Raw genomic sequence first — 26,908 nt, 5'->3', positions numbered from 1 at the left:
ACTGAGGAGGGGCTTCTGTTAATATCTTGGCTTTTGCAGTACGTATTTCCTTATGCCAAACCCTAATGCAAAATGCAATTTTTGATGTTTAAAGTTGTATATATTACTTATACAACGCATAACGATACCCATGCTCTATAGTTTAAGATGAAGAGGCTGTAGAACCAATTACGCAATCCAGCATAAACACTCCTACAGAGCCTATACATAGTCCTTTATCTTTCTTGTGCTATGCCATACTGTGTTTTAATATCTTGTCACATCTGATATTTTTGTACCCAAGTTCCCCGTACACATTGTTGTTTAATAGAATAGAATAGCATGGGATATTACACACCACCTCACTTCTTATGTATAATAACACCAGTAACTAATCTGTTGCTTAGTCACTCCCAGGTGCACAACCAGAATGTTGGTGTTCAGTCTAATAGAATCTCTTAGATATTCTCACATTCTACATTTTCTCTTTGTTATAACAGTGATGAGAAGGAGGACAATAATCTGGTCAGGGGACATCTCTTCCAGAATGTTTTGTACTAATCACAAAAAGTGCAGTTTAGGGTTTGATATTTTAGAGTGACTGATCATTATTAAACATTCACTTATGTTTTTGTCGATTATCTGGGGGGGAAATGATTATGTTCTTGGAAGGCCCAATAAGCCATTAATTCCATCATCATTGTTAGAGGGAAGTTGGGGTTTTCTTTTGTTTTTGCATGTGTACTTATTTTTCTAAAAATTTAACAAAATAAGAAGTTGGGGCATTTTTCCTTCAATCATGATTAATGTGTTGTTAATGGCCTTTCTTGGAATTCCAGATTTTTTTAACTGTTGCTTTATAGAGTGTGACCAAGAAAAAATAAAAAGGGACCATCCAGCTCACTTTCACTTAGGCTCATCCAATAAGCATAAAAATTAAAATGGCCTAATAAATTCTAATTGTCCATTCCCAGGTTGGATGTTAAACAATTGTAGCTAGTGTTTTTCATGTCTAAAGACAAATCCCTTATCTTGAAGACTGTTCCCTTTTTGGCCACCATTAGCAGGTTGGGTGCAATGCAGGTTCCACAGTTGGGCAGGTCCAAGGGTAGCTGGCACGTGACTGCTTGCGAGAGTGTGAGCTAGTATGGAAATGATAAATATTGCAGGGGCTGACTTATTCAGGTGACCATGAATAGCAGGTGGTCATAACTACAGGTTTCATTGCACTACATATGATATGCTGAAATGTCAGATACAACATCTAGTTCCGCCTCCATTATACCAAGATTACAGAATTTACCCTTGGGACTTTCACTCTAGTATCTGGCAGTATGTACAGATGAAGATTTTTTTGTATCATAATTAACTGCAAATAATCTAAATATATTTCAAAGATACATTTCTTCATATCATTTGGAATCTTTTCATCTGCAGAGATATAAGTTCATGAGGAATTACAGGGACATTTAGAGAATGACAAGGATATCTATTCCTATCCTGGCTAGTTTATAATAACAAAAATTGTGAGTGGAAAGGCTAAAGAAATATAGTCTTAAAAACAAATGTGTAATTGTTTTGTTGGGAGTTAGAGGGAACACTCTTTCATCTTGAGACTTAGCTACCCCAGGCAAGAGCAATCAAACTGGAGGTACCATCTCCTGTATCCTTGTTCTCTTTAATTGGAGCCATAGCTTTGGATGCCCTGAGGCTGAGTGCCTGCTTATGAAGGTTTTAAAGCGCAGTGGGGAAAAAATCTTTTGTTTAGACAGTTTCAGGTCCTCCCCCCATTTCCCATTTGGCAACTGAGAGTTCTATGTTGAAGTTAAGCTGCCTGGCTGCTATAGATTTTGAATGTAGTATGATACTCTAATGCTAAAATAGATTTGCTACATGTATATTTTTAGGCCTAAGAAAGCAACTACACAAAACCAGAAAACTAGGCCTTGGAGCTGAGGTTGCACGCTCAGGAACTCAGGGCCATGGTATGCCTTGTAGTAGCAGCACTGATAACTTCAGGTATTTATATAGCATTCCGGAACTCAGATGACTTTTTTTGCTCTACCAGAGTAAAAAATTTTTAAAATAAAATAATTAGTGCATATTTTAACAATTTAACTGCACATCTATGTGTCACTTCATTTATATTTTTAGGCTCTGATAAGAATGCATAGCACAGTTACAAGCTTAGAGACAGATTCTGTAAAAGATCCAATAAAATCTCGCTCTGGCTTCAGCACAGCAGAAGCTCATGTGAGGGGCTCACACAGTGCAGAAGGTAGACAGAGGTTGGTTTGTTGCTGCTGCTGTTGTTTTAAATTGAACCTGGCCCTTCCTGAGTGTTTTCCTACCCCTCCCCTGCCAATGACTGTAAAACAGAAAGATGTAAAGTCCTGATTTCCTCGTGATATGACGTCTTTATGTAACACTGTGGTTAAGTGCTTTCTCTTTCTATAGTCAGTACTCTGAATCTCAACCCCTGGAAGCTTTTAGCCCCAAAATACAGGCTGCATGCTATCTTTAAAGGAACTATTTTAGTGTGATAGATTCTTTTCTATGGAAAATGTTTTCTATTTAGGACGAGTGTCATTTTTAGAACTGAGGGCTCAGATCCTGCAGTCTTGATGCAGGCCGTGCTGTTGTAGGCTGAAGCCCGTGTCAGATCAATCTGAGTAAAAATGATCGTCATAGCCATCTAATATCTAGCTGATCACTTATACCCGCTCCTCAATATCATATATGAGCACCTTGGAAATTATCACAGGCATGGTATAAAGTCCCTCATGTGGTCTAGTTAGTCTGATACTTTGCTATAAGTAAAAGGTATTCCTGGAAGGGCAATGTTGTATGAAGAAAACAAACAACAGTACATGTCTTCATCTCAGCTCAGTTTTCACACTGCACCTCCAACCTGATGCCTGACCACCCTGCTTTGAGGTGGAAGGTTAAGCAAACACCACCCAATTTTATCATCTGAATTTGTACATTAGGGGCTGATCTGAGAATGCTAAATAAATCTCTGGGATTGCAACCTCTGTGCACCACTTATCCTTCAATCCCCCTTCCTTTGTGAAAAAGTGATATGTGGATTCTACTGCCTTCTGATTCTACTTCACATTCCTTCTCATTTTAAACCAGTTTTCTCTCTCATTTTTTCCTCTCGGCAGTCAGGAGGCTACAAAGGGAAAGTCTGCAGATCCTTCACAGTGGATCTTTCCCTATTTTGCCCTTTACTACACACCTCCTCCTGCTCCCTCCCCAATTTTTAGGAGGGGCCTTAAAACTCGCCAGCTTTTCTGAAGATGAGGTTGCCTCATGGTCTCCAGAATTTGCACTTGTACTGTACTGGTATAGTTGATATAAGGAAATACCTTTAATGCTGCAAATACCAAGGCTGTCTAACTGCATTTCGTTATTTAGCTGTTTTAAGGCAACTGATGAGTTTTAGAGGCACCACTGTTTGTGTATTGATTTCACTCAGAAATTTGTAATAGCTGTAGAGATTTTATCTAAATCTACATTTTTATATACATCCTTTTTGGTAGTGCAATTTTCAGTGCTCTTGACCTGAGTTATTAGGATTAAACTTTTGTTCTTCATACTTAATTACTTCCCTACCATTCAGACACATACCCCGTTTTATCACAAGTTGGGTGTATGGGATGATAGTGTGATATGTACTTGGGACCAGATCCATGTGTTTTTACGTATGCATAATTCCCATTAAAGTTAGTAGGCATTGGTGTGCACGGGGACAACAGGATCATCAGATTCCTTACTGATGATTTATATTTAAAAATTCAGAAATAAGTCTTTTCCCCTGTATTTTCCCTTGAGAAATATAAGTAAGGAGGAAGAGCTTTTTGATATTTATTTACAGTGTTCTCGCATCTGGATGTCATTTGTGACATCAAGTTTCTTCCTTTTTCTATCCCTGTGTCTTCCTGTAAAATTAACTTGGAATTTGTAAGTTCATGCAGGTTTAATGTGTAGTAGTAGGCCAATCTATTTAGCAGGCCTGTAGCAGGGCAATAAAGAGGTACCTCAGGTCATGCTGTGCACTCTTGTAAATGTATCCCAAATTAACCCTGATTGGCATCCAGTTCTCTTGCTGAAAAGATACAGATGTATATTCTCTCCAACATCTGCTCTTTCATGAGAAGCTGTACCATAAATTCAGGAACCCTAGTGACCTAGGGTCGGGGTAAGGGGTTGAGACGCTTTTACTGCCCCGCAGCACAAGCAGCAGCATTTGAGAACCTGTCTGTGATTATTACCTGCAGTGGAGCCAGGTTGCACAAGAAAACCACAGTTTCAATATCAGGATGCTGGTCCAGGGCCATATTCTGCCATCTATTTTTATGCAAATCTCCCTTTGACTTCAATGAGTGCTCTGCATGTGGGTGTTCTGTGTGTGGAACAGTAGCAAAATATGGCCTGAAGTGTATATTCTTTCTGTGGTTCCATCTTATCAGGCAGGTTTGAAAATCCTTGTCCAACAGGTTTCTTTGCAGCTTATGTTAGTTAGCTCATCTGCATCTGATGCTTTTAAAAATTAACCCCGGCATAGCACAGTGTCTTTACTTAAGAAGGGGGAAGGAGACCAGCCAACCTAGCTAAGAATCACAAGAAATAATGAAACTTCATACAGCTAGGGTCCCACAATCTGTATGTGCAATCCTTTGTTCCATTTGGTTTAATAATAATAATGATCTGTGAATTTCTAAATGTCAATAGAAATCCCTGGAAATGTTGCATCTTATTGCATCTACAATCATACATAATGATGTAATAATATAATAGTCACAATAATTATACACAGAAATATAATATACTAATAATTATAAAATGCTCACACCTAATGATGTAATAGTATACCAGTAATTTACATATAGTTACTACATTTGAACCAGAAGGCTCTCAGAGCACTCCACTATTCACATTATATGTAAAGAACACTTCCTCCAGCACTGAAATGCAGCCAGTTCTAGGGTGGAACACAGCTATTCCTTTACTGTGCATAACAATAGTTTTAGGCTAGAAGTATAAAATAGTCTGGTATTCCAAGAGTGTTCTCTACAAAGCATTGGACAGATACCATTCCTGCCTCAAGGCACTCCCAGTGTAATCCACAGAGTGAAACTGCAGGATGAATTTAGGTGTCAGTACATAATTACACAAGACAGAATTTGGCAGATACTGGAGATAACATCTCTATTAGTTATTAATCATGTTTATTATGGTAGGGACAAAGCATGATCTGGCCCTATTGTGCTAGGCATTGTACAAACAGGGAGGAGTAAATGTCCCTGCCCTGAAGATCTTATAATGAAGTAGGACAGGTGAAGGGTAGGGGAAAGGGTTATAACACACCCCTTTATAATATATAATAATGACTGTCCTCTTTTTTTGAGTACAATATCTATCTAGTTACCTATAACTTCCATGGTCTGAACCTCAGAGATCTGAAACTCCTTCATACATACTCTCTTCCAAAATGGGGTTACATGCCCCAATGGCTGTTAGTTATGTCACACTTTCCACTGAGAAAGGGTTAATAAAGGGTTAATAAATGATTAATAGATGTTGCAGACATGAATAGTGTTACAGGCAGTTATAAGCATTGCTGTTGGTTATAAGCAACCTGCCTATCAGACTCTAACAGTTGAGTAACCATTTATTAAAATATATCAATCATGCAATGATTATATATTTAATATACCGATTACCATTCATTTATCAACAGAACCTTCATTTCAAGGGGACCATAAGTCATTAGAAATCCCCTTGATTTTTTTTTATTTTTTTTTATGATTTTTTATTTCCCCTCCCTCCTCTTGATCCGAATTTATCCAGTGTCCCCCGGTGACATTTGGACAATCGAGGTTGCCAAACGCTTTCCCCTTCCCGCTCTGCTGAGGACAAATCCCTCTGCTCTCCTGGGGAGGGGGCTGGGGGAGAAAGGGAGGACGAAGCTGCCGCGAGTGGGGGGAAGGTTTCTGGGCACAGCCCGCCTCGCAGGAGGGCTGGGAAGGAGAGATCTGTGTCTCGTGCCTGGATTAGTCTAGCCTGGCTCTTGCTGCTCTGCGCTGCCACCACAGCGAGTGCTGCCACCGAGCCGCTCGCAGTTGCCTCCGGAGCGGCGTCGCCGAAGCAGCGCTCGCCGGAGGAGCAGCCAGCGCGGGTTCTTCCTGCCCGGGCGCCGCCGCCGCCGCCGCCTCCGCCAGGGGGCTGCTGCCCCTGCTCGTTCGGGGTCCCTGGTCCTTCCATGCGTGGGAAGAATGGCTCCCAGGACTTGACGACCAGAAAGAAGGAGCGGAAGAAATCTCCAGCCGGGGGGAGTCCCTAGATGCGGGGGGGGCCCGGGTTCTTCTCTCCTCTCCCCCCCGCTCCTTCGCCGCCTGCTGATGCCGATCGGAACCGGGCTGGTTTTGCAATGAGCGCCGCTGTCTGGATCAGGACCATGTGCCCGCTTCGGCTCCTGAGCTGAGTTTCTGGATACAAGCGAGGGGTGGGGGGGAGGGAAATCAAACAACCCCCCCAACAGAGGGGGAAGGGGGGGGACACAAACTTTGCGTTTAAAAAAAATCTCCGTTTTTTTTTTGCGGGGGGTGGGGGACGACGACGGGACAGGAAATAAAAAAAAGCGGCTTTGCCCCCCTTTCCTTGCACCCCCGCGCACGGAATCCCTGCTTGGCCCCCGAAACGCTCCGCTCCCGGGGCCAGGATTGCAGCGAGGACAGGGAAGAAGCGGCGGCTGCTGAGAGCGGAGGCTGTGCGGGCTGGAAGGGGGAGACGGGATCCTAGGGCATCTCCCTTTTTTTATGCTGCTTTGTGCAAACAGAGCAAGGCTCGCCTCCCCCCGTAGCAGCGGCCGGAGCTGATCAGCGCATTTTGTCTATGGATTAAGACTGATCTGGATTCCCGCCCGAACACCCCTGGGGTGTGTGTTTACACACACATATGTGTGTATGTGTATATACATACATCTATTCCTTTTTCGCATTGTGGATTATCCCTTCTTCCAGAAGTTGCCCAACTGTGCTTGTGATTGTATTGTAGCGGCTCTCGGGCAGCGTTGCAGCTGGGGTAAGTAAAAGCACATTTTGGGGGGGAAGGTTGGGGAAGATGCATTGTCCCCGTCCCCCCACCCCTACTGCCCCTACCCCAGTCTTCGCTCTAGGGCCAGTTCAGAGCATGTAGGCGTCATGCATTGTTTCGTTTTTGCACCTCTGTCTGGGAGGGTGAGTAGGGTTAGAAATATTTTTCCCCTTGCCCCAGGAGATGATGAGTTAAGTGGCTTTGCGGTCAGACAGGAGAAGGAAATCGCCCTGTTTTCCGCCTGGTGCATGGTGGTTGGTTGTGTGTGTGTGTGTGTGTGTGTGTTGTTTTGTCTCTTTCAGTGAAATCGACGAGGTTGTTTAATTTTCTGAATCTTATCACAGGTTTTGTCCTTCTCATTATGTCCTACTGTTTTCCATGGGGTTTCTTTTTCTTTTCTTTGAGTGAATTTTCCAGATGCATCCGTTGTAAAAGCACAAATAATGAGAAACTGCGTCCGGCTGCTTTGAAACAAACAGGCAAAAACAAAAAATCCTCAATGCAGATTTATGGAGGGCTATTTTTTTTTTTTTAATGTTTAAACCAGACTTAGCATGGAAGAGCCTTCTGAGATGTGCTGGGAAGTGAATCGCTTTTTCATAGGCAGCCTGTTTTTCAATCTGTTTTGCACACTCCTTCTGTGCAAACCACATATTCCCCCTCAGTTTAAGAAGGGGGGAAATAATAAATAGTGAATTGTTGCCTTCATCAGCAAACACAGGGCTGTATTTCCAGACCAGGGCTGCCGGAATCAGGGATCTGGGAATGATACAACATTTGAAACTTTGCCTTCACAGAAGAGACAGGGGAGGAGATTTCTGTTGCAGATGTAGTGATTGTGTACAAGAAGGAAAGGGGTGCATGTGTTTCATTGCCTAGTTTCCCTGTCTGCAGAAGGATGTACAACAGGGAAAAAGGAAGGTAAATGTTGAGGGTTCCACACATAGCCCATGTAAAACAGGAATGGTTAAAACAACTCATAAGTAGAGAACCATATTAAATCCAAGCAATAAAGTAATATTAGCAGAGCCCCAAGGCACACACCTTCTTGTAATTTACAAGGGATCTTCAACATCTCAAAGGAAGGCGTGCATAATGACTGAGAAACTTCTTAGAATCAACAATTCCAAGCATAACTAACCAGGGAAACTGAACCTATTAAAGTGTCATATAAATGCCCTCATATACAAGTAAGGAAGGAATGAAAGTAGTAACAAGATCTCAAAATGACCTCCTATTTATTCCACCCACCCAAACCAAATCTGTTCATACATACGTAGAACGCTTCAGTACAATATCCACAGCTTCTCTCTTTTGGGTATTTTCTTGGCAGTTTTGTCCTTGTCCCAGAATACTATGTAGCAGATATATTTGTCCAAGAATACTGTTAATTAATTATAACAAAAATAAAGTTAAACCTCTGTTAGAAATTTTAACTGTATAAAGTAGCCGATAGTTAACTCATTCAGTGCAGTTAAAATTCCTTCGTCACAAAGGATAAGAAGTTAAAAATGGTCTTTAAGAATCTGTCCATTTTAACATGGTGTCATTTGGCTGAACAAACACCCCAACAGCATTCCAAAGCCTAATGAATTGTGTTGGCAAAATTGAAATACAGGGTTTGAGTTGACTGCTTGGATGGATGTTATTGTCAGTGTGTCTACTTTTCCCCACCATCTACTTAATAGGAAAGAAATATTTAATCCAATTAAAAATTCAGGATTGAATCTTTAAAAATTATCAATTTTTTAGGGATGAAATCAGTGGGTAATCAATGATTACCAGTCTTGAAAAAGGAATTTGGAAAAAAGGGGGTATTTGAATTCATTTTTAAACTCTGAACTAATGGCAAAATCTTACAGAAGAGTTGTGTATGTATATCATCAGGCTGATAAATAACTATCCTCTATACATGTCCTTATTTCCTGAAAGATTATAGTATCAGAGATCCTTTTGACTTCATTGTGTAGAACAAATATGTCTAGATATCTAAGTTACTTACTGTTCTTAATGATTGCTTTGGGTCCTGGAGATTGTCTAACACAAGACTCCTCAGCTGGTCTACCCTCCACAATACCTGCTGGATTTATTTGCTTCATTATCCACCCCTGAAAGTAAGTCTAGCTCAACTGGAAAAGACTGTTAAGGTATTACATGGAAACAGAACCTTCCTGTTCTTATTCCTAAGGAGTTAAATCTCTGGTCATCCCTGATCAGAGTTTACTTCAGTGGTTTATGTATATGTATAAATCCGATTTTCCCCACATGCAGACTTGCAAGGAAGGGAAGCTTGATTTCAACACACAGCATTAACTTCTTATAAATGATATACTTTTTCATGTTCTTTTGAAGAATGTCCTTCATTAACATCGGTTCTCTAAAACAGCTACCCCATTATATCTGAAAAATGTTATTTTAAAGGTGGATTACATTGAGTGAAATTGTAAGACTTATTTTTGCAAGGGACGCTGAGTCTATTTTTGTAAATGAACAGCAGTGTATGAAATGAGCAAAATATATTCCCATGTTATTCTATCAGCTGGCGTTTCATAAAGAGAGACAATCCATTAGAACTGGTAGTACATGTTTGCCCAACATAATAGCGGCAAGACAAATAAGTCCAGTACCCTAATGTAGGAAAGGTGTCAGTGTATACTTTAGATGTCTGTTGCTAACCTATAGGTATTTAATATGAATTGGTATTTGCTGACCTTGAATTTGTACATAGGTTGAATATGAGGTGAAGTACTGAACTTTGGTAAAGAATGGAAATATTAGATTATTTCCTAACCAAAAGAACTGCAGGAGATTTAGTGGAGTATATGTTGACAAAAATTACACTTGAAGGAATAAATTCCTTAGTGAGCTAACCTTTGCTGTATAATACATTGTGAAAGCATAGGTGTATACTTCATTTTATACCTTAAATAGGCTTGCTTTTCAGCATCCTCGCATTGAATGACCCCATATAACCAGACTCCAATCTGGATATGAGGCAGAAATTGGTCACACTCTCTCACACAGATTTTAAGTAATCACAGAAGATTCTTTCAAAGTTAAATTATTTGTATAATCAGAATAGAATACACATCCTGGTTAACTTCAATGACTGTGTGAAATTACAAAATGACTTGAAGTCAGTCTGACATGCTATTTACCAGAATGTGTTCTCTCTCACCAAATAGCATTGGTCAACAGATATTACTGGTAAATTAGGGAAAACAGTTTGGTATCACAAATAGAAGAATATTTTATTGTTTCTTGCGATCTTTTGTGATGCTGAGTATGGGATGGAAACAGTGAAACAGGCAGGGAAACGTATGGATTTACCAGAAATTGTTTCCTAGGCTGATCAATTACCAGGAGATGTAATGAGAAATATAATCCTTAGGGAGAGGAAGGAGAAATTGCCATTACATAGTATCCCTTGGGAGAAATTGTACATCACATAATGAAGTTGCTATGGAGCATATTCCTGAAATGCCTGTGCATAATAATTTACACTTCAGACTTCTGTAAACAGGACACAATACTGTAAAAAATTGGCAGAGATAGTAAAATTGGCATATTACTTTGTGATTTTTTGGGGGGTATCTCTCTTTTTAGTAATTACATTTACAGAGGTTTGGTAACTTACTAAGAAATTAAAACTTTCAAAAAATATGAAACAGCAGTCATTAATTTTGTGTGACATATTTAATGCCAAAGATTAAACATTAAAAGGTTCTGCTTCTATCACAGCCCTCATTAAGTTATTTCTGTTTGTGTGTGTTAGATTGATCTGAATGAAAAGATAATCTCTAACCTTAGTAATGTAAACTCAAATGGTTTTACCCATATAGGGACAAAATTTTAATACATCTTTAAATCAAAAATATGTATGCATAATCTTGTTTGATTTAATATGCCTAGTTAGCTGGGTGTGTGTTTTCAGAGTCCTAGTAGTCAGGACCTCCAAAGACTTGAATTTCACCCATGGAATAAAATAATTGTTAAAATAATTAAATATTTTTAAAGTTTCACTGCCAATTGTTTTAATAGGGAAATTATTCATTTCTACCGTTCCCCATTCTCACCAGTTCAAGATGTTTATATTCAGATTCTAAATAGAGCTTTTAACTCTTGGAACCTGAAAATCTAGACTATCACAATGTTATATATGCTATTACATGTGGATTTAAAGTTTTTTAAATCTGCAGATCAACAGAATGAAGAATCAGAAGAACTCTATAGCTAATGGGGAAGTCCTTTCATTTGAGTGCTAATTTAACATCTCTACTCATACTGGCAATTCCAATAGGTTTTTAAATAGCTTGTTTTTTAAAAAAAGTATCAGGTATTTTTCCTGCAGATAAAAACACATTAAAGTGTTATTTTTATTTCAAAAACAACCACCAATGTTACCTTGCTAATTCTAAGCAGTGAAGGCAGTATAGTGACCCCTAGTGGTGATTTTGGTCATTATGTGATTTGTGTAGTTAAACAATTTTTACTAGAAATAAAGTCGCAGTTGCCTTATTTCAAGTCCAGACCCTCCTTACAACACTTTATTGATAATGTTTTTTCATATTTTGTATGCCACCTTGTGGTTATTAAAGTACAGTACAATATTTCATTCAGGCATGGCTCCCAGTTTCAAGGAGCTGATAACTTTACTATACTATGATAGTTTTATTTTGTGTTTCTTTAAAGTGCCAACAATCTGTTCAGATCTACCTATCATGTCCTAAGTTAGGTGATTCAAACTTAAATTAGTGCGGTTATGCTTGTTGTATCAATACATTCTTTTCAAAGCTGGGACAGGATTTGGTTTTTCTGAAAAGATGCAAATTAGTGCCAGGCTTCAACATTGAGAGGTTACACGAAGGACTTACTGCAGTGTCTGAAGCCTGTAGCAAAGGTCAAGAAGTACACCACCACCATCAGAGAGGTTCGAAATCTTGGAGAAGGAACTTGACAAGACAACAATGCTTAGGAATGGTAATCAGAACCACAGTCATGTGTCACCAACGTGGAGAAGTCAAAAGATTACATTATAGTGTTTCTTGATGGTTGTAAAAATGTGCTGTTTGTTTGTTTCCTTATTTAAATATGAGTATTTTTATTAGGGCATAAATTGCAATAGAAAGAAAGTAAGCTAAAAAAACCACCCTGTTCTGCTTTTAAGGCTGCTTTGAAAAGGCTAAAGCTTAATACAACATTTGGTCTTTTTAAAAATAAAACCTGCTTTTGTGCATACACAAAGTGAGTTGAAGTGATGGAGTTTACTGTAACTCCATCATTTCAAGACAACTGAGATTTTTACATTGACGTCAAAGATGTTCCTGTCTAGCTTGTAAAGTGAAGATTTTTTTAAAAATGTTTACATTTAAAAGCACACAGTTTAGTTTGTGTTTTTGTGTAAAGCGTGTTACAAAGGATCATTTATGCATTATTGAAAATGTGGCTGGCAAACCTTTACCAGCCTCATCTCATCATTGACTTAGATTGTAGTTCCAAGTAGCTACAAGAATTTTTATCTTGTATTAAGTGGTGTGGGAGAAAAGGATGGTTATTTGCAGCCAAAGGCTGGTAATTTCATAGTGCTTCTGTGGGGAAAATTAAATCTCTACTTGGACTACACTCCTGCAGTGACTAGTTATAGTTTTCTAGCACTTGATACACAACGCCCTCCTGCCCAGAAGACACGTTATGTACAAATCATTATTCTTCCTTAAGTAATCAACAACAGAATAAAGACTGTGCCATTAAGTCACCTACAAGTGGATCCTCACTCCAAAGCTCTAGGTAATAAAGCTGTAATGTAGTTTGTCTGCGGAATAGTTGGAAATCCTTCACAAATACCTCTTTAACACCTGCCTCCTATCCCACTATATGATTGGTTCCCTAGAAAAGCCTTCCATAGATGGTGCACTGTAATCCCTTTATGTTACTTCTTCAGTGCAGATTATGCAGCAAGAAATAATTAGGAGATTAATTTTCACCTGTCACTGCCAATAATAGATAACCTTGATGCTGTGACAGGGCTAGAAATTTGGGGAACGGGAAAGCATTTAACCCTGTAGTGATTTCCAGACGAAAAGTGGTTATCAGAATATGACCTCCCTGCTTGTTGGCATGAAAACTGAGAGATGTATTGGTCTTTCAGCTTTCTGGTCTCTTTATTGCCCTAGTTTTTGATGTGTTAAACTCTCCCTGTACTATTAATATGCCACATGTGCACAGTCTAATCAGACACAAGAAGGCTTTGGAGACCTCTGTCGCCCAGTCTTTTTATTCAGATACAATTCTGTTGCTTTTCGTGATTTCAATTCCCAGTCCGATTGATACACGTAGCAGCTAGAGAAAGGAAGATACTAATGAAGATGGCTTCATTAGGCAGTGTGCAGTGTTGTCCTTGCCACTATCCACCAAATGCAGCTGAAGAAACGTCCCAGAAGTAATTGTGCATTTGGGGATTTTCAGAGAAGGAGAATTGAGGCTTTTCTAGTCCCTTTCAAAATTAATTGCCTGCTCTTTTCATGTGAGCTTAAAAATACATGCTAGACACTAAGGCAACAAAGGTAAATTTTAAAATAAATCCTCTCCCTCTCCTTTTTTTGTGTGCTCAAGTTTAAATCTACAATCTGTTGAAAATGTAATGGGAAACCAGCCTACAGAAAATGCCATTATTCATATCATCCCGAGCTCATTTATTTTATCTGCAATAGTAATGATAAGACAGCCTGCTTGGCAATGCTGATAAGCTGGGAAATATCTCAGAGCTATTTGTAAAAGTTAAAGCAGATCTTGGTACTGAGCGATAGGGAAACTGTGACGAGCCTTTTGGCAATATGTTGAGCTAGAAGCTAATAAAGATTTTAATGGGAAGACCTCATTAGGATTAGGGAGAAGATCTATTATCTCAGATTTACACAACATAAACATTGGGGCAACTTTAAATTTTTCCTTTTTGTTCATTAAATAGTATTGCTGAATGTGAAACCTTATAAATCCAGTCTGAATCTCTGTGTGTGCGCCAGGAGCCATTGCCAGCTGTTTGCTAAGCAAAGATACAAGGCCAGCTTTTGTGGAATTGCATTTGCAATACACACAAGGAATAGCAGAGTGTTATGTTTTTAAGGAGCTGTTCAAATTTTGTAGGGACAGAAATGTAATTGATGTTTGGGAATCATTGTCTAGGAGAGCAGCCCTCCTATTCCTTCTGCACGGTGAAGGTTGTCTTCGTAAACAGATTTGCCCACTGCTGTCTTGTGTATCTACTGACAACTAGACTGAAATAGTAGGGATGAATGGGGTGTTAACGTCAAATCCTATGTATGCAATCATTTAATAACTACAGTTAAAACTATGCTAGTGGAGGTCCTGTCACCAATGCAGCTAGAGCCACATTAAGTGTAACCAGGTTGAGACAATTGACATGCTTAGATGGCCCCATTTGCACAGCAGAGCTGAGTTAAATCCCAGCTACAGCCTGATAATCATGTTATAGTCCTGCTCATGAGCAAGGTTTAAACATGGAACATTCACACTGTGAGGAATCCTGCTGTGCACCATGTCTGGACTCAACCTTGTTACTACCTGTATTTAGTAACTAGGTGTCCAGTGCATACAGGCCTCAAAAAAGCCTTGATTTACACAGGTTTTTTGGGTGGGTTTTACAACCTTGCTTTAAGGACTATCCAAACTATATTGTGGCTGAATTGGATTATAATATGGTTTAGATTGCTGGCGTGAATGCCAAACAATTTTATGTCCAGGTGGAAAAACATATAGGAACATTGTTTAGTTTGGGTTTTTTAACCCTACTTGAATCTGTTCACACTATGTCCAAGCCATGTTGGAACCTGGTTCTGCTATAAAGGAGTTTAAACCATGTTATTAAATATAGTCAAAATCCCCATGTATACGGGGGTTCTGTCACTTTGCATGCTGATATGGGAGCGCCTTTAGAACCTTGCTAACAATGATTATTTTAAAGATTGGTTGTTACTACAGTTAATAACAGAGATTCCACCATTTTTTTTCATTGTGTGAGGCAGCTCTTAATAGAGTAAGTGTCTCATGGACCATCTCCCCTCCCACTGATGATCAAATAACGTCTTTGGCAACTACAGCAATTGCTTATGGGGAAAAGTAATGTTAGGAAAATATGGTAATGTATTTTTAGTTTCTTTAATGTGACACAGTGGCTAGAAACCAAAAGGAGAGCCAGCACCCTGGGACCAGCCAGCTTTCCACGAACTACAAGCAAGTGTTCTCCAGACCACTGTTTGAGAACCACTGATTTATTATGTTTGTGGGCCTTAAAGGGACACTCTGTACAAATTTTGTATGCCAGCGTTCCTTTGGTTGGGGAACCTACCCAGTATGGCATTTCCCTACCCCTCTTCTCTGCTTCAGTATTTCCATCCCCTAGCCCCTCACCAGCATGGAACCAGATGGGCAGAGTTGGAGGAACAGTGCCATGCACTTACTCCTAAGGACAAAGAAACTCGCCACCCTGGGTTGATCCAAAACGGCACTGCCTATTTAAACCACTAGGGCCATGCACAGATACTGCTCCAGGAAGGTTGCCATTTAAACAAGGTTTCTACTATTTGTGTTTGATATGAATGAAACTTTTTGTTTTGTCTGTAGACTTCAACGGAACTGGAGCTGCCTCGTATCAGGAGTGGCTTGATAACAAGCAAGGTATGAGATCAAGTCTCTCCAACATGGGCACTTGGGACTGATTTAGCTTGGTTTCTCTCAGCTGAATTGGTCTTTTTCTCTGTCTTTTGCTCTTTCTTTCTGTCTGTCTCCAAGCCAGTGCTCTGTTGACAGTTCCATGGCAGCTAAAGGCTAACTTGTTAGCTCAGGGCCTTGTTACAGGCTTGTCACGTGCCCCAGGTCAGCCTTCCAAAACCCCAATTTCTCCATCATTAACAAACGAAAATGGAACGCTGTAAAATGAAGTGGTGTCTGCACCCAATAATAGTTTTTACCAATTTAATTGTATGGTTAAGGGGGAAAATTTATGAAAGTAAACGGAAACGTTGAGTTAATAGAAGACACATGCTAGTGTACTTTAACACTAGGCTTTCTGTGATTTTTTTTTTGTCAGTTTCACTGACAGACTGATTCAAACTTGTCCAGCCCACAGTCTTTTCCTGTGGCAATGTCATTATGAGCTGGATAAGTCTTGTGTGACTTAAAGGGGAAAAAATCTCTTGTTCCTTCACTGTAGGCTTTGAAGAGATAATCTTGTCAGTAAAATTTGAAGATGGGAAAGTATATGGGGACTGGATTCAAAGTCAGGTTATTGCTTCTAATTCTGTAGCTCAACAGAGCATTGGGGGTCTTATGTCCCCCTAGGAGGTCTTCTCTAAAAACTGCAATAGCAAAAACTTGTCTGTTACTGTAGAGAGAGCTGTGTATTTAGTGCTGAAACCTGTATTAATGATCAGTCCGGAAAAATATGTTCCCTTCAGTCCAGAATTTCATTTATTATGAGCTATAGCAAGGAGATAAGGGGAAATAATTATCTTAACCTGGTTATAGTAACAGTGGCAGGGTTTCACCCTGCTGTTGACCCAGATCATGTGATAGCAACCAAGACTATCCTTTGCTGAAATTCTGATCCTCCTACATTACTGTCCAAAACAGAACATCCAGGAACAAAAGAACCTCATGGGTTTCATTGTTTGTTTTATTTAATTTTCTGACTGTGCCTCAACTAACGTTCCCATTTTCTGATGATAAATGGACTTTGCAAATCAAAGACGGAATGAAGTGCCTTTCCTGGCTGTGTGTATTTTTTTTTTTTTAAGCCATTCTCCTCTCCAGTTACCTTTACACTAATCTTTCACTATTTTCTTTATCGATTGTAGTAAATACCTAATCATCGCTAAGCTTTCTTTTCAGCCGTGAGAGCCAGCAGGCTGGGCTAGAAGAATTATAATCAATGATGGTTTCTTGATTAAATTAAGACTGCAAAAGGTTGGAGTCCTCTAAACCATTCTAGTTCAGGGTGTTCTTTGTGGTAGGCAAATAGCTCATTCTCTGAAAGAAGATTTTGTCCTATTATGTTTGCTTGCTCACTCGTTTTTTTCTTTTTGATGTTTTATGGAAAATAATTGAATTTTCCTATTAAAAAAAAAACACCTTCCACATTCAGTAAACATTTTTATAACCATCCTAATATGCCAGAAACTCATTTTTAAAAGGTCGTAGACTTTTTTTCTGTCTTTTCACCATTCTTGTTGGTTATCAAGATAGAGGGGTGTGTATATAATTAGCACAGCTGTCTAATATTAAAATGCCTAGATATTTATTATTATGTATTGGTCTGTGGTAGCACTCGCAGTATGTTCAACCTTTCTCACATTGGCACTCCCTCCTCCATCTCCTTCCACTTAGCAATAAGAAAAGGGCAGGATGGTCATATTCCTTAACACCTGTTTATGAGCCTCACATTGAGAATCCATGTGCTAGGCACGATCCAGACATTCTAGAAGAGACAGTCTCTGGCTGGAGAAGCTCATAGTCTAAGGCCTAAAACTTTAAAAATGTTACTGGTATAAGTATTGTCAACAAAGTGTGTGATTTGAGGGGGTTAGTTTTAACCAATATAGTTATGCCAGTAAAAGCCCTAGCATAGACACAGTTATACTGGTATAAGGGCACTTTATACTTGACAAAGTTTATTTTACTTCACTGACCTTTTATACTGATATAATTGTGTATATACTAGGGAGGGGTTTGCCACTTTAACTGTACCAGCATAGTTAAAGCCGCATGTGGACAAGGCTTAAGGGTATGTGTGTCTATAATAACTTGTAATCAGCCTCCTAACTTCCAGTGGACAGGTCATTTTGTTAAGCTGCAGTAGTGTTTGACATCACAATTTGTGACCGTATACAAAACACATAGTATGTAGCTGACAGCAGAGCTGAAATTCTGGTTGTGGCCCAATACATTTAAAAAAAAACAAAAACCTCATCCTCAATGTGGCCAGGGCTCTTTAAGAGAGTTAAACCGTCAAGACGTATGAAATGCGATTGCCATGGCTTCGTTTTATAACAGCTTGCTTATCTCCCAGAAATTAGGCTATAATGAGGTTTGGTTTATATATTTTACCCCTCTCCTCATTAAAGTGCTATCTTTCAGAAGAAACGCTTTGTGTGTTGAAATATTGCACGGTTAAAATGAAGGCAGGTTTATAAGGATTTAATGTACTTGGGAGCCAAGGTTTTACAGCTTTATAGCAAAGATGTTGTAACAAAGGGCTTTATGGTAAGGGTGTGCTGTATTTTAGTCAGGCAGTTGCACAAGAGAAAACTTTAGTAAAATGCCTAGCAGTCAATCAGGAGAAACTCTGAGGGAAACAGTTGCCTCTGGATTCCAAGCTTGGTCTTGGCCGATATTAAATCCATTATTCTTAACAATCCCTGAATCCTAAACTATTTCCTTTCTTGTCTCAAAGATGACATAGATATTGCTGCATTTTGTAATTGTGCCACACTATTTGGGAGGTGTATTTCCTGGGTAGCATGGGACTCTCGTTTAGTGCTGAAATAAACCATGTGCACATGCTGGCTGTCCGTATCCTAACAAAGATGTAGGTCTATATACACTGCTTGCAGAGCACTGGCAGAACAGTATCCTTGTGATATCCAAAGGCCAGGTCTACATTGTCTTCACAGTGGTGATAGCACTTGCTCTGGCAGCATTTCATCCTTTCCACCATTGTCCCACCCATGACAGCAAGCCCTAAAAATAAATAAAATAAACAATTTGGTTCTAAAACCTGGGGAGAGGGAGGAATATGGCGTAGTGCCTCAGTAATAGGAGCGGTATAAAAAGAAGAAAGACCTCATATTTGCAGCAATGTATAATGAGGTGACATTGACAAGTGTGTGGAGTGGGGTCTGAATCCTTTATACCAGATGCTGCAACATCTCCTTTCAGTCATAGAAGTTAATAATTTAAAAGACCTCAAAGGCCATTCAGTTTATCTCCCTACTAATGCAGGGTTGTCTGCTATAACATATCATCTAGTGCCTTCTCCAGTCCAGTTCTAATCGTCCCAAGGAAATACTCCCTGCTTCACACAGGAGACTATTCCACAACCTAATACATCTCACTCTTCCAAGTTTCTTCTTCACATTGAATATCATGGCTTTGGATTATTTTTTCCCAGCTGTTTAAACTTGCATTTTACCAAGATGAATATGATTTTATTTTTCTGCTGATGTTTGACTTGCTAGCTTTCTTAGTATTACTTCTCCATCCTCACTGGTATGTGCGGCTCCTCCTAAATTAGTATTATCGTGGATTTTGTCACCTCTCCTCTGTTTGTCACCAGTACAAATAATTCTGGAGCAAATGTTGAGAGTGAGGATGGAGGGCAGCTGGTCATTGTTTCAGGTGCCAGTGCAACTACTGCATTGCCAGCACTTCTACACTGGGGATATGGATAACTATCTGCTGGGAACTAGATTTATGCGACACCAGTATAGAACCAGGCCAGATTTGAAACAGTGACCTTAAACGGAAGCTTTTTCTCCAATTATCGATCCCCTGAGCTCTCTAGCGCCCACGTATGCCATCTTCTATTAGAGTCTTCATACAACCAGTCACCTTGTTTGTGGGACAACAATAAACACAGCATAAATGTATAATTGGGCCACTTTTAATACAGCCCAGCTCTATCTCCTGAACTCTCTTGAGAACAAGTGTCTATTGAATGGCTAAGGAGACTATACAGGGGTTACTATGCAATGACTAGAGGGATTTGGAAGACTATTTGTGAGCTGTCCAGTCCATAGTAAACAGAGAAGAAGTGTTATTTGTGTAGATGTTAATTAAATAGATCTCATCTGGGAAGGAAAGAAATATAAATGAGCCATTTTATTAGCTCTGTGGAGCTGTCATGAGTTTTCTTCTTCCATCTTCCAGACACTTGTGTAGTGATGTCTCCTGTTACATATTGAAGCTGTTAATGAGACCACCAGAGATACAGAGTCACCTTTGTGGTAGAAAAATATTTGGAAAGAAGTTTAAGTGGCTTTTATTTTCTCTCTCTTTTACTGGTGATATGCTGAAATTAAAAAATGGCTAAGATTAATTTTATATTGGTTTTAATGTCTGGTAGATCCTTTATCAAGGGAATAAGGTTCTGGATTTGCAGGTGAATGGACTTGGTCACAGCTTCTATGATAATTATGAGATCAAAGATAAAACTTTGGCAGGCTACCTGATTCTTAGGGGAGTAGAGAGTATCTATAGAACAGTTAGGGTAACATGTTTTTCACGGTGGTGGGACAGAATCGAAATCCCTCGTGCTGTTGTGAAATTTTAGAGAGATGCCAGAAACAGCCAGGCTAGCACAGTTACATCTTCAGCGTGGACAAGGTCTGTATTATTATTAATATTAGTTATTTGAATTGCAGTAGCACTAAGGAGACCCAGTCATGAATCTGGATCCGACTGTGCTAGGCACTGTTCAAATACAGAACAAAAAGTCAGTCCCTGCCCCCAAGAGCTTTGGCTTCTTAATTCTAACGGTGATTGCATTTATTGCTAGAGCCCATTTTTAAAAAAATTGTTCTTGTTTTAAAATAAGTTGGCTGTCTTTTCTTTAGATCATTATAAACATATCAGCAGACATGCTGATACGATGGTGCACTGAGAATCCATTACAGGGGCCCTCTTTCCCCCTCTTATGTAGAGGACAATACCATGTAGTGTGGTGGAAAGCAAACTTTTATTCTATTTTGTGTCAAAAAAATAACTCCATTATAAAAGATGTTGATGGGGGAGAGGGAGGGTTGTGGTTTCAGTGCCTTGTTAGCGAAGAATTGCCATGCTCCAACTCATTTTTGCAGTTAGCATGGGGGAGAAAGGGAGAGAGGAAAAGAGATGGGCTTTGTGTGTGTGTGTGTTGGCTCTGGCTGTCTAAATTGGTAATGATGTCTAGAAGGAATCCAGGCTGTTGTAAATATGAACTTTTGTCAATATTCCCCAAGCTTCTTTGGACTCTAGGGTTGGCTTTATTAGCTGAAGGTCACACCATTGTGTTGTCTCCCCTCCTGAGACCTCTGATACCTTCCTGAAAGGACGCCCATTATCCCAGGGCTTAGAAGCTAGCTTTCTCGTCAGTGGCCCTGAAGCTGATAAGCTTAAGAGGCATATTTCATCTCCCCCATTGCTGCTTCCGGGAGACAAACAGTGTTTATCATTCTTGATTAATTCCAGCTGAACAAAAATATAAAATAAAATAGGAGGCATGAACGCACACATACACAATTACAATTTTTAGACCAGCCTTCTGGCAAGGTGTCGACTCATCATAGTGGTTGCAACAAGCAGTGCGTGTTTCCACCTCTTTGTTATCTTGGCAGTGTGTCCGAAGATGAATTGAGCAACATGAAAGGATCCCAGGCTACGATCAGTTTAAAGAAGGAGGGACGGGGGGAGGGGAGGAATAGCAGTGTGAGGATAGAGGCTGGAATTGATTTGTGACAATTAAACATTAAGATCCTGGGAGAGTAGGGCCACCCGGTGTGAGAATGGCTTTACATTACCTGGGAAAGATGAATGGCCCAAGGAGAGAGAGAAGGGCAAGGATTTTACTCTCTGCTACATGAAAAGAATCATGAAAACATAGCATATCGTGCTTCTGTATCTCACAACTCCCTTCATCACAGTTAAAACCCTTTCCTAGAAATAGCATGCAAGAGAATTGAGAGATTTAAATGGCAGATTAAGAAGCTCTTTTGCTTTTTTTTGTATTGAATTCTTTTTTTTCCTTTTTCTTTTTCTTTTTGGTCTGGTTTGAAATTTGTCTGGAAATGTCCTGCCGATTTTCAAGATTCTGGTATTTCAGTATAAATCTCTCTATGTGGCTACAAGCTCCATTTTCTATTATTTTTACTTTTAGCAAGATTCAGAATGTAATGTATTTTAAAAAATCTCAGAATTAGCACATTGTCTAGCTTAACACTAACCAGAGATCTACTACACAGCTTCGTGCATCTGTAAAAATACACAAGCAGCATTATCCAGTGGACCTGAGAGTCAAGAGACCTGGGTTCTGTTAGCTGTGCCACCGGCCTGCCATGTGATGCAGGGCAAGTCACTTCAGCTCTCTGTGCCTCAGTCTTCCCATCTGTAAAATGGGGATAACACAATTTATCTTTGTATTCAAAATTGTTTGAGATCTATAGGTGATCAAGTCCTATAATATAGCCAGGGCCAGGTATTAGTGTTAAAAACATAACTTAGTCCCTGCCCCCAAGAGCTTGGAAAGGCAAAGACACAAACAAGCTGCATGTACAGTTCAGGTGGATGTTTTGGAATGTAGGAGAGAACACTTAGTGAGCCTTGATTGAGTGTCTTTTCCAAGCATAGAAAATAACACAAAAGGCACCCTTCATAATCATGTCCTGTTATAACAGGATCCTCGGCCAGGTCTTTCAAAAGTGACTTGCTCTTGGGTGCCCAGCTTGAGATGCCTTAAAAGGGCATGATTTTCAGAGACTGCTATTAAGAAACAGCATTGTCAGGGGGACTATAATTTTTCTGGTTTAAAAAATTGAGCATTTGCAACTGGAAACTTTGCATTTGCCAGCATTGAATTGAGAATTCAGAAACAGGTGAATGTGTCTTCCACTGCGCAGTGTAGGCCTGAGAGCCTCATAAGACTTTTCTTAGCTCTCCCCATGGCCTCCACAGCAGAGCTGCCTGGTTTTGCGAGGATCTGCTTAGTGCAATATCATGTTTTGCAGCATGGATGCCATACACAAGAATTCTAAACAAAAAGATCTACCACTCAATGCATGCTGTTGTAAATCCCTGCCCTATCCTAGCATTTGATCCATGTTTAAACATGATGTGTGGTCTCAGGTTGCAACTAACTTGGTTTCCCCTGGCCAGAATGCACAGGGATGGAGTGGTGTTACAAACCATTTTACAAAACCATGTTCACTCCATGCCAGCAAGAACCATGTGTAAACATGGATCTTGTTAATTTGGCTCCAGCAGGCGTGTAGACAGGGCCTAATAGAAAAAGCTGTCAAGTAATGGAGCTGTTGGTCAGCTTAGACAAGAAATGCAATTTCAGTAATGCTGTTTAAACTGCCATATATCAGAAGTTCCAGCCAACAAAACTAATTAGAATTTCCATTTTGAAGTGAATACAGTAACTTCACTGTAACAGTGAACTGTTGTGGCAATGCAGGCCTTTAATAATAATTTTTTCAAAGGTAAACTGCACAACACTCTCTGAATCTTTTGTTTATTTAGTTTTGATTCAGGGATTGGATTTAACTTGTCCCCCCTCAACATCAAATATGATACAGTTATTTTTATATGGCAATCTTTTTAGATACACCACAAAATCCTTTAAAGAGAGAAGTACACCAGGGAGCCAAAATGCTTAACAAAGCCAACTGCACAGTAAAGGGCAATAAAGTTGCCAGCATGGCTGTTGCTGCAGAACTCGTTATGGTGATGCAGTAAGGAGGGGAAGAGAGTAGAGTTAGTCATATGCTAAGGTAAACACAAAGATTATAACAAGAGATGGAGTGACTCATAGGGAGAGAGTTCGAGGTAGATGCTGTATTTTGTCAGTGGATACAGAGGGCCAATTTCAGAGCTGATGCCTACAGTGGTGTAAATTACGGGGTCCAAGGAAGTCTTAAATCAGTATAACTTATACAGTACGGGGTCAGAAAAGAGGAAGGTAGCAGAAAAAGCTACTAGTAGCTGGATGTGGAAAAGGGTAGGTACACACACATGCACACTTCTTACGCTGTGTTCAGGCTATTCAGCATGTAATTTAAAAGCCTGCTCCTGTTGAAGTCAATGGCAAAAGTCTTATTGATCTCAATGGCGCAAGATCAGGGGTCTAAGGCAGCTTAGACTCAGACTGACTTACACGCACTTACTTGGCATCTAAGTTAAGTGTTGCTCTGAATTTGGCCCAGGAGTTTCATGAGTTTGGTGGGGAGTGAAACATAATATGGCTTTGATGAGGCATTCTCTTGGGTTCTCGTAAGGAGCTAAACAGTCCTCCCATGTTCTGACTAGATGTGATTAGGTGCACTTGTGCTATCCAGCCCTAGCATCAATTGGATCAATCCCAAAAATGAATAGGGTTTTCTAAGTGTGGAAAATATGATTTTTTTCCTCTCCCTTTGAACTTGGGGCAGCAAGAGGATCTAACAAAACAGCCTTTCCCTGTTTTTTTTTTTTTTGCTTTGGTTTGGTTTGGTTTTTTTGCCTCCTGTATTACTGGGAGTATTTTAGCACTTGATGAAATATGAAGCTCCATTTCCTTTATTAAAATGAAGAGCCACTTTCTTAAATGGCAAAGTAATAATAAAGACTGAAATTGGATCTATAACTTTGTGAAAAGAGAGAGGATTTTTTTTAATGCAAATCATGCATGGTAATACCATCCATTGTTCTCTTTCTGTGTGCTTTGTGTTGCTTAACTCCCTCCGAACAAAGAACCCATAACTGGAATTGTAAAAATAATCCAAGCATTTAAGTCAAAATTCAAAAGGCCTTTGGGAATCCCACGAAAAGGTGTGTCTTTGAAATAGTAGTTAATGAATTGTCTAAACAGGCTCAAACATCCTGGCCCCATTGAAGTTAATGGGAGTTTTGCTGCTGACTGCAATGGGGACAGGATTTCACCCCTTGATGCTTTGGTGTTTAAAACTGAACCAAAGTTTCTTTGAGTGCCAGTGTCCACTGAGCAGAGCTGGTTTTCAGTCTTTGGCCTGGTCTACACTACACCTTTAATTCGGATTTAGTGGCTTTAATTCGAATTAACTCTGGAACCGTCCACACAACGAAGCCATTTAATTCGAATTAAAGGGCCCTTTAATTCGATTTCTGTACTCCACCCCGACGAGCGGAGTAGCGCCAAAATCGAATTTGTCAATTCGAATTAGCGTTAGTGTGGCCGCAATTCGATGTTATTGGCCTCCAGGAGCTATCCCACAGTGCACCATTGTGACCGCTCTGGCCAGCAATCTGAACTCGCATGCACTGGCCAGGTGGACAGGAAAAGCCCCGGGAACATTTGAATTTCATTTCCTGTTTGCACAGCGTGGAGAGCACAGGTGACCACAGAGAGCTCATCAGCACAGGTAACCATGCAGGCTGATAATCGAAAAAGAGCACCAGCATGGACCGTACAGGAGGTACTGGATTTGATCTCTATATGGGGAGAGGATTCAGTGCTAGCTGAACTGCGTTCGAAAAGACGAAATGCCAAAACTTATGAAAAAATTTCCAAGGGCATGATGGAGAGAGGCCACAATAGGGACACAGATCAGTGCCGCGTGAAAGTCAAGGAGCTCAGACAAGCCTATCAAAAAGCAAAGGAGGCAAACGGTCGCTCCGGGTCAGAGCCGCGGACATGCCGCTTCTACGCTGAGCTAAATGCATTTCTAGGGGGGGCCGCCACCACTACCCCACCTCTGACTGTGGATTCCGAGCTGGGGATAATCTCATCAGGTACACCTGATGATTCCATGGAAGGGGAAGAGGAGGAGGAGGAGGACGAGCTGGCAGAGAGCACCCAGCTCTCCGTTCTCCCCAACAGCCAGGAACTGTTTCTCACCCTGACTGAAGTACCCTCCCAAGCCTCCCAAGCCAGCACCCAAGACCATGACCCCATGGAAGGGACCTCAGGTGAGTTTACCTTTTAAAATATAAAACATGGTTTAAAAGCAAGCATTTTTAATGATTAATTTGCCCTGAGCACTTGGGATGCATTCGCAGCCAGTACAGCTACTGGAAAAGTCTGTTAACATGTCTGGGGATGGAGCGGAAATCCTCCAGGGACATCTCCATGAAGCTCTCCTGGAGGTACTCCAAAAGCCTTGCCACAAGGTTTCTGGGCAGTGCAGCCTTATTCCGTCCTCCATGGTAGGACACTTGACCACGCCATGCTAGTAGCAAGTAATCTGGTATCATTGCCTGACAGAGCCTGGCAGCGTATGGTCCCGGTGTTTGCTGGCATTCAAGCAACATCCGTTCTTTATCTTGCTGTGTAATCCTCAGGAGAGTGATATCGCTTAGGGTAACCTGGTTGAAATAAGGGAATTTAATTAAGGGGACTGAGGTGGCCGTTCCTACTGGGCTGTTTGCCTGTGGCTGAAAAGAAATCCTTCCCTGCATTTAGCCAAGTGCAAGGGGGGGGGGAGGATTGGCCCAGAGTTTTTCGCGTTTTGCTAGCAGGGATCTTCCCTGATACCAGCCACGCGGTGGGGGGAGGGATAAAGCACTCATCCCAGAGAATTCATGGCGGGTGGGGGGGGGGGTGTTAGTTTGGTTCCTGCAGGGATCTTCCCTGATACCAGCCACGCGGTGGGGGGAGGGATAAAGCACTCATCCCAGAGAATTCATGGCGGGTGGGGGGGGGGGGTGTTAGTTTGGTTCCTGCAGGGATCTTCCCTGATACCAGCCACGCGGTGGGGGGAGGGATAAAGCACTCATCCCAGAGAATTCATGGCGGGTGGGGGGGGGGGTGTTAGTTTGGTTCCTGCAGGGATCTTCCCTGATACCAGCCACGCGGTGGGGGGAGGGATAAAGCACTCATCCCAGAGAATTCATGGCGGGTGGGGGGGGGGGGTGTTAGTTTGGTTCCTGCAGGGATCTTCCCTGATACCAGCCACGCGGTGGGGGGAGGGATAAAGCACTCATCCCAGAGAATTGGATGGGGGGGGGGTGTTAACCTTCAGCAGCAGAAAACAAGCTAACAGGAAAACTGCAGCACAACGGGCTTTGCTTGGTATGTGGGAAAGCAGGGCGCAGAAGCCTAAAG

General features: G+C 40.6%; 1 protein-coding gene across 3 annotated transcripts in view; it reads left to right on the top strand.

Moving 5' to 3' along the window:
* The window catches only part of FBRSL1 (fibrosin like 1), a 525,832-nt gene that overhangs the window by 383,740 nt on the left and 115,184 nt on the right, over positions 1-26,908 (top strand). Inside the window, exons 1-2 of one of the 3 annotated variants that reach the window (XM_065417937.1) lie at positions 7,042-7,068; positions 15,721-15,774. The exons of 1 other annotated variant lie outside the window; for it this stretch is intronic. The gene's annotated coding sequence lies outside the window, so the exon portion shown is untranslated. Of the gene's footprint in view, positions 1-7,041; positions 7,069-15,720; positions 15,775-26,908 lie in introns of those variants that run through there. One more of the 3 variants, XM_065417938.1, reaches the window with a different exon arrangement.

The sequence above is a fragment of the Emys orbicularis genome, chromosome 16 (genome assembly GCF_028017835.1).
Source record: "Emys orbicularis isolate rEmyOrb1 chromosome 16, rEmyOrb1.hap1, whole genome shotgun sequence".
Taxonomy (NCBI): Eukaryota; Metazoa; Chordata; order Testudines; family Emydidae; genus Emys; species Emys orbicularis.
This window is presented reverse-complemented; position numbering and strand designations above follow the sequence as displayed.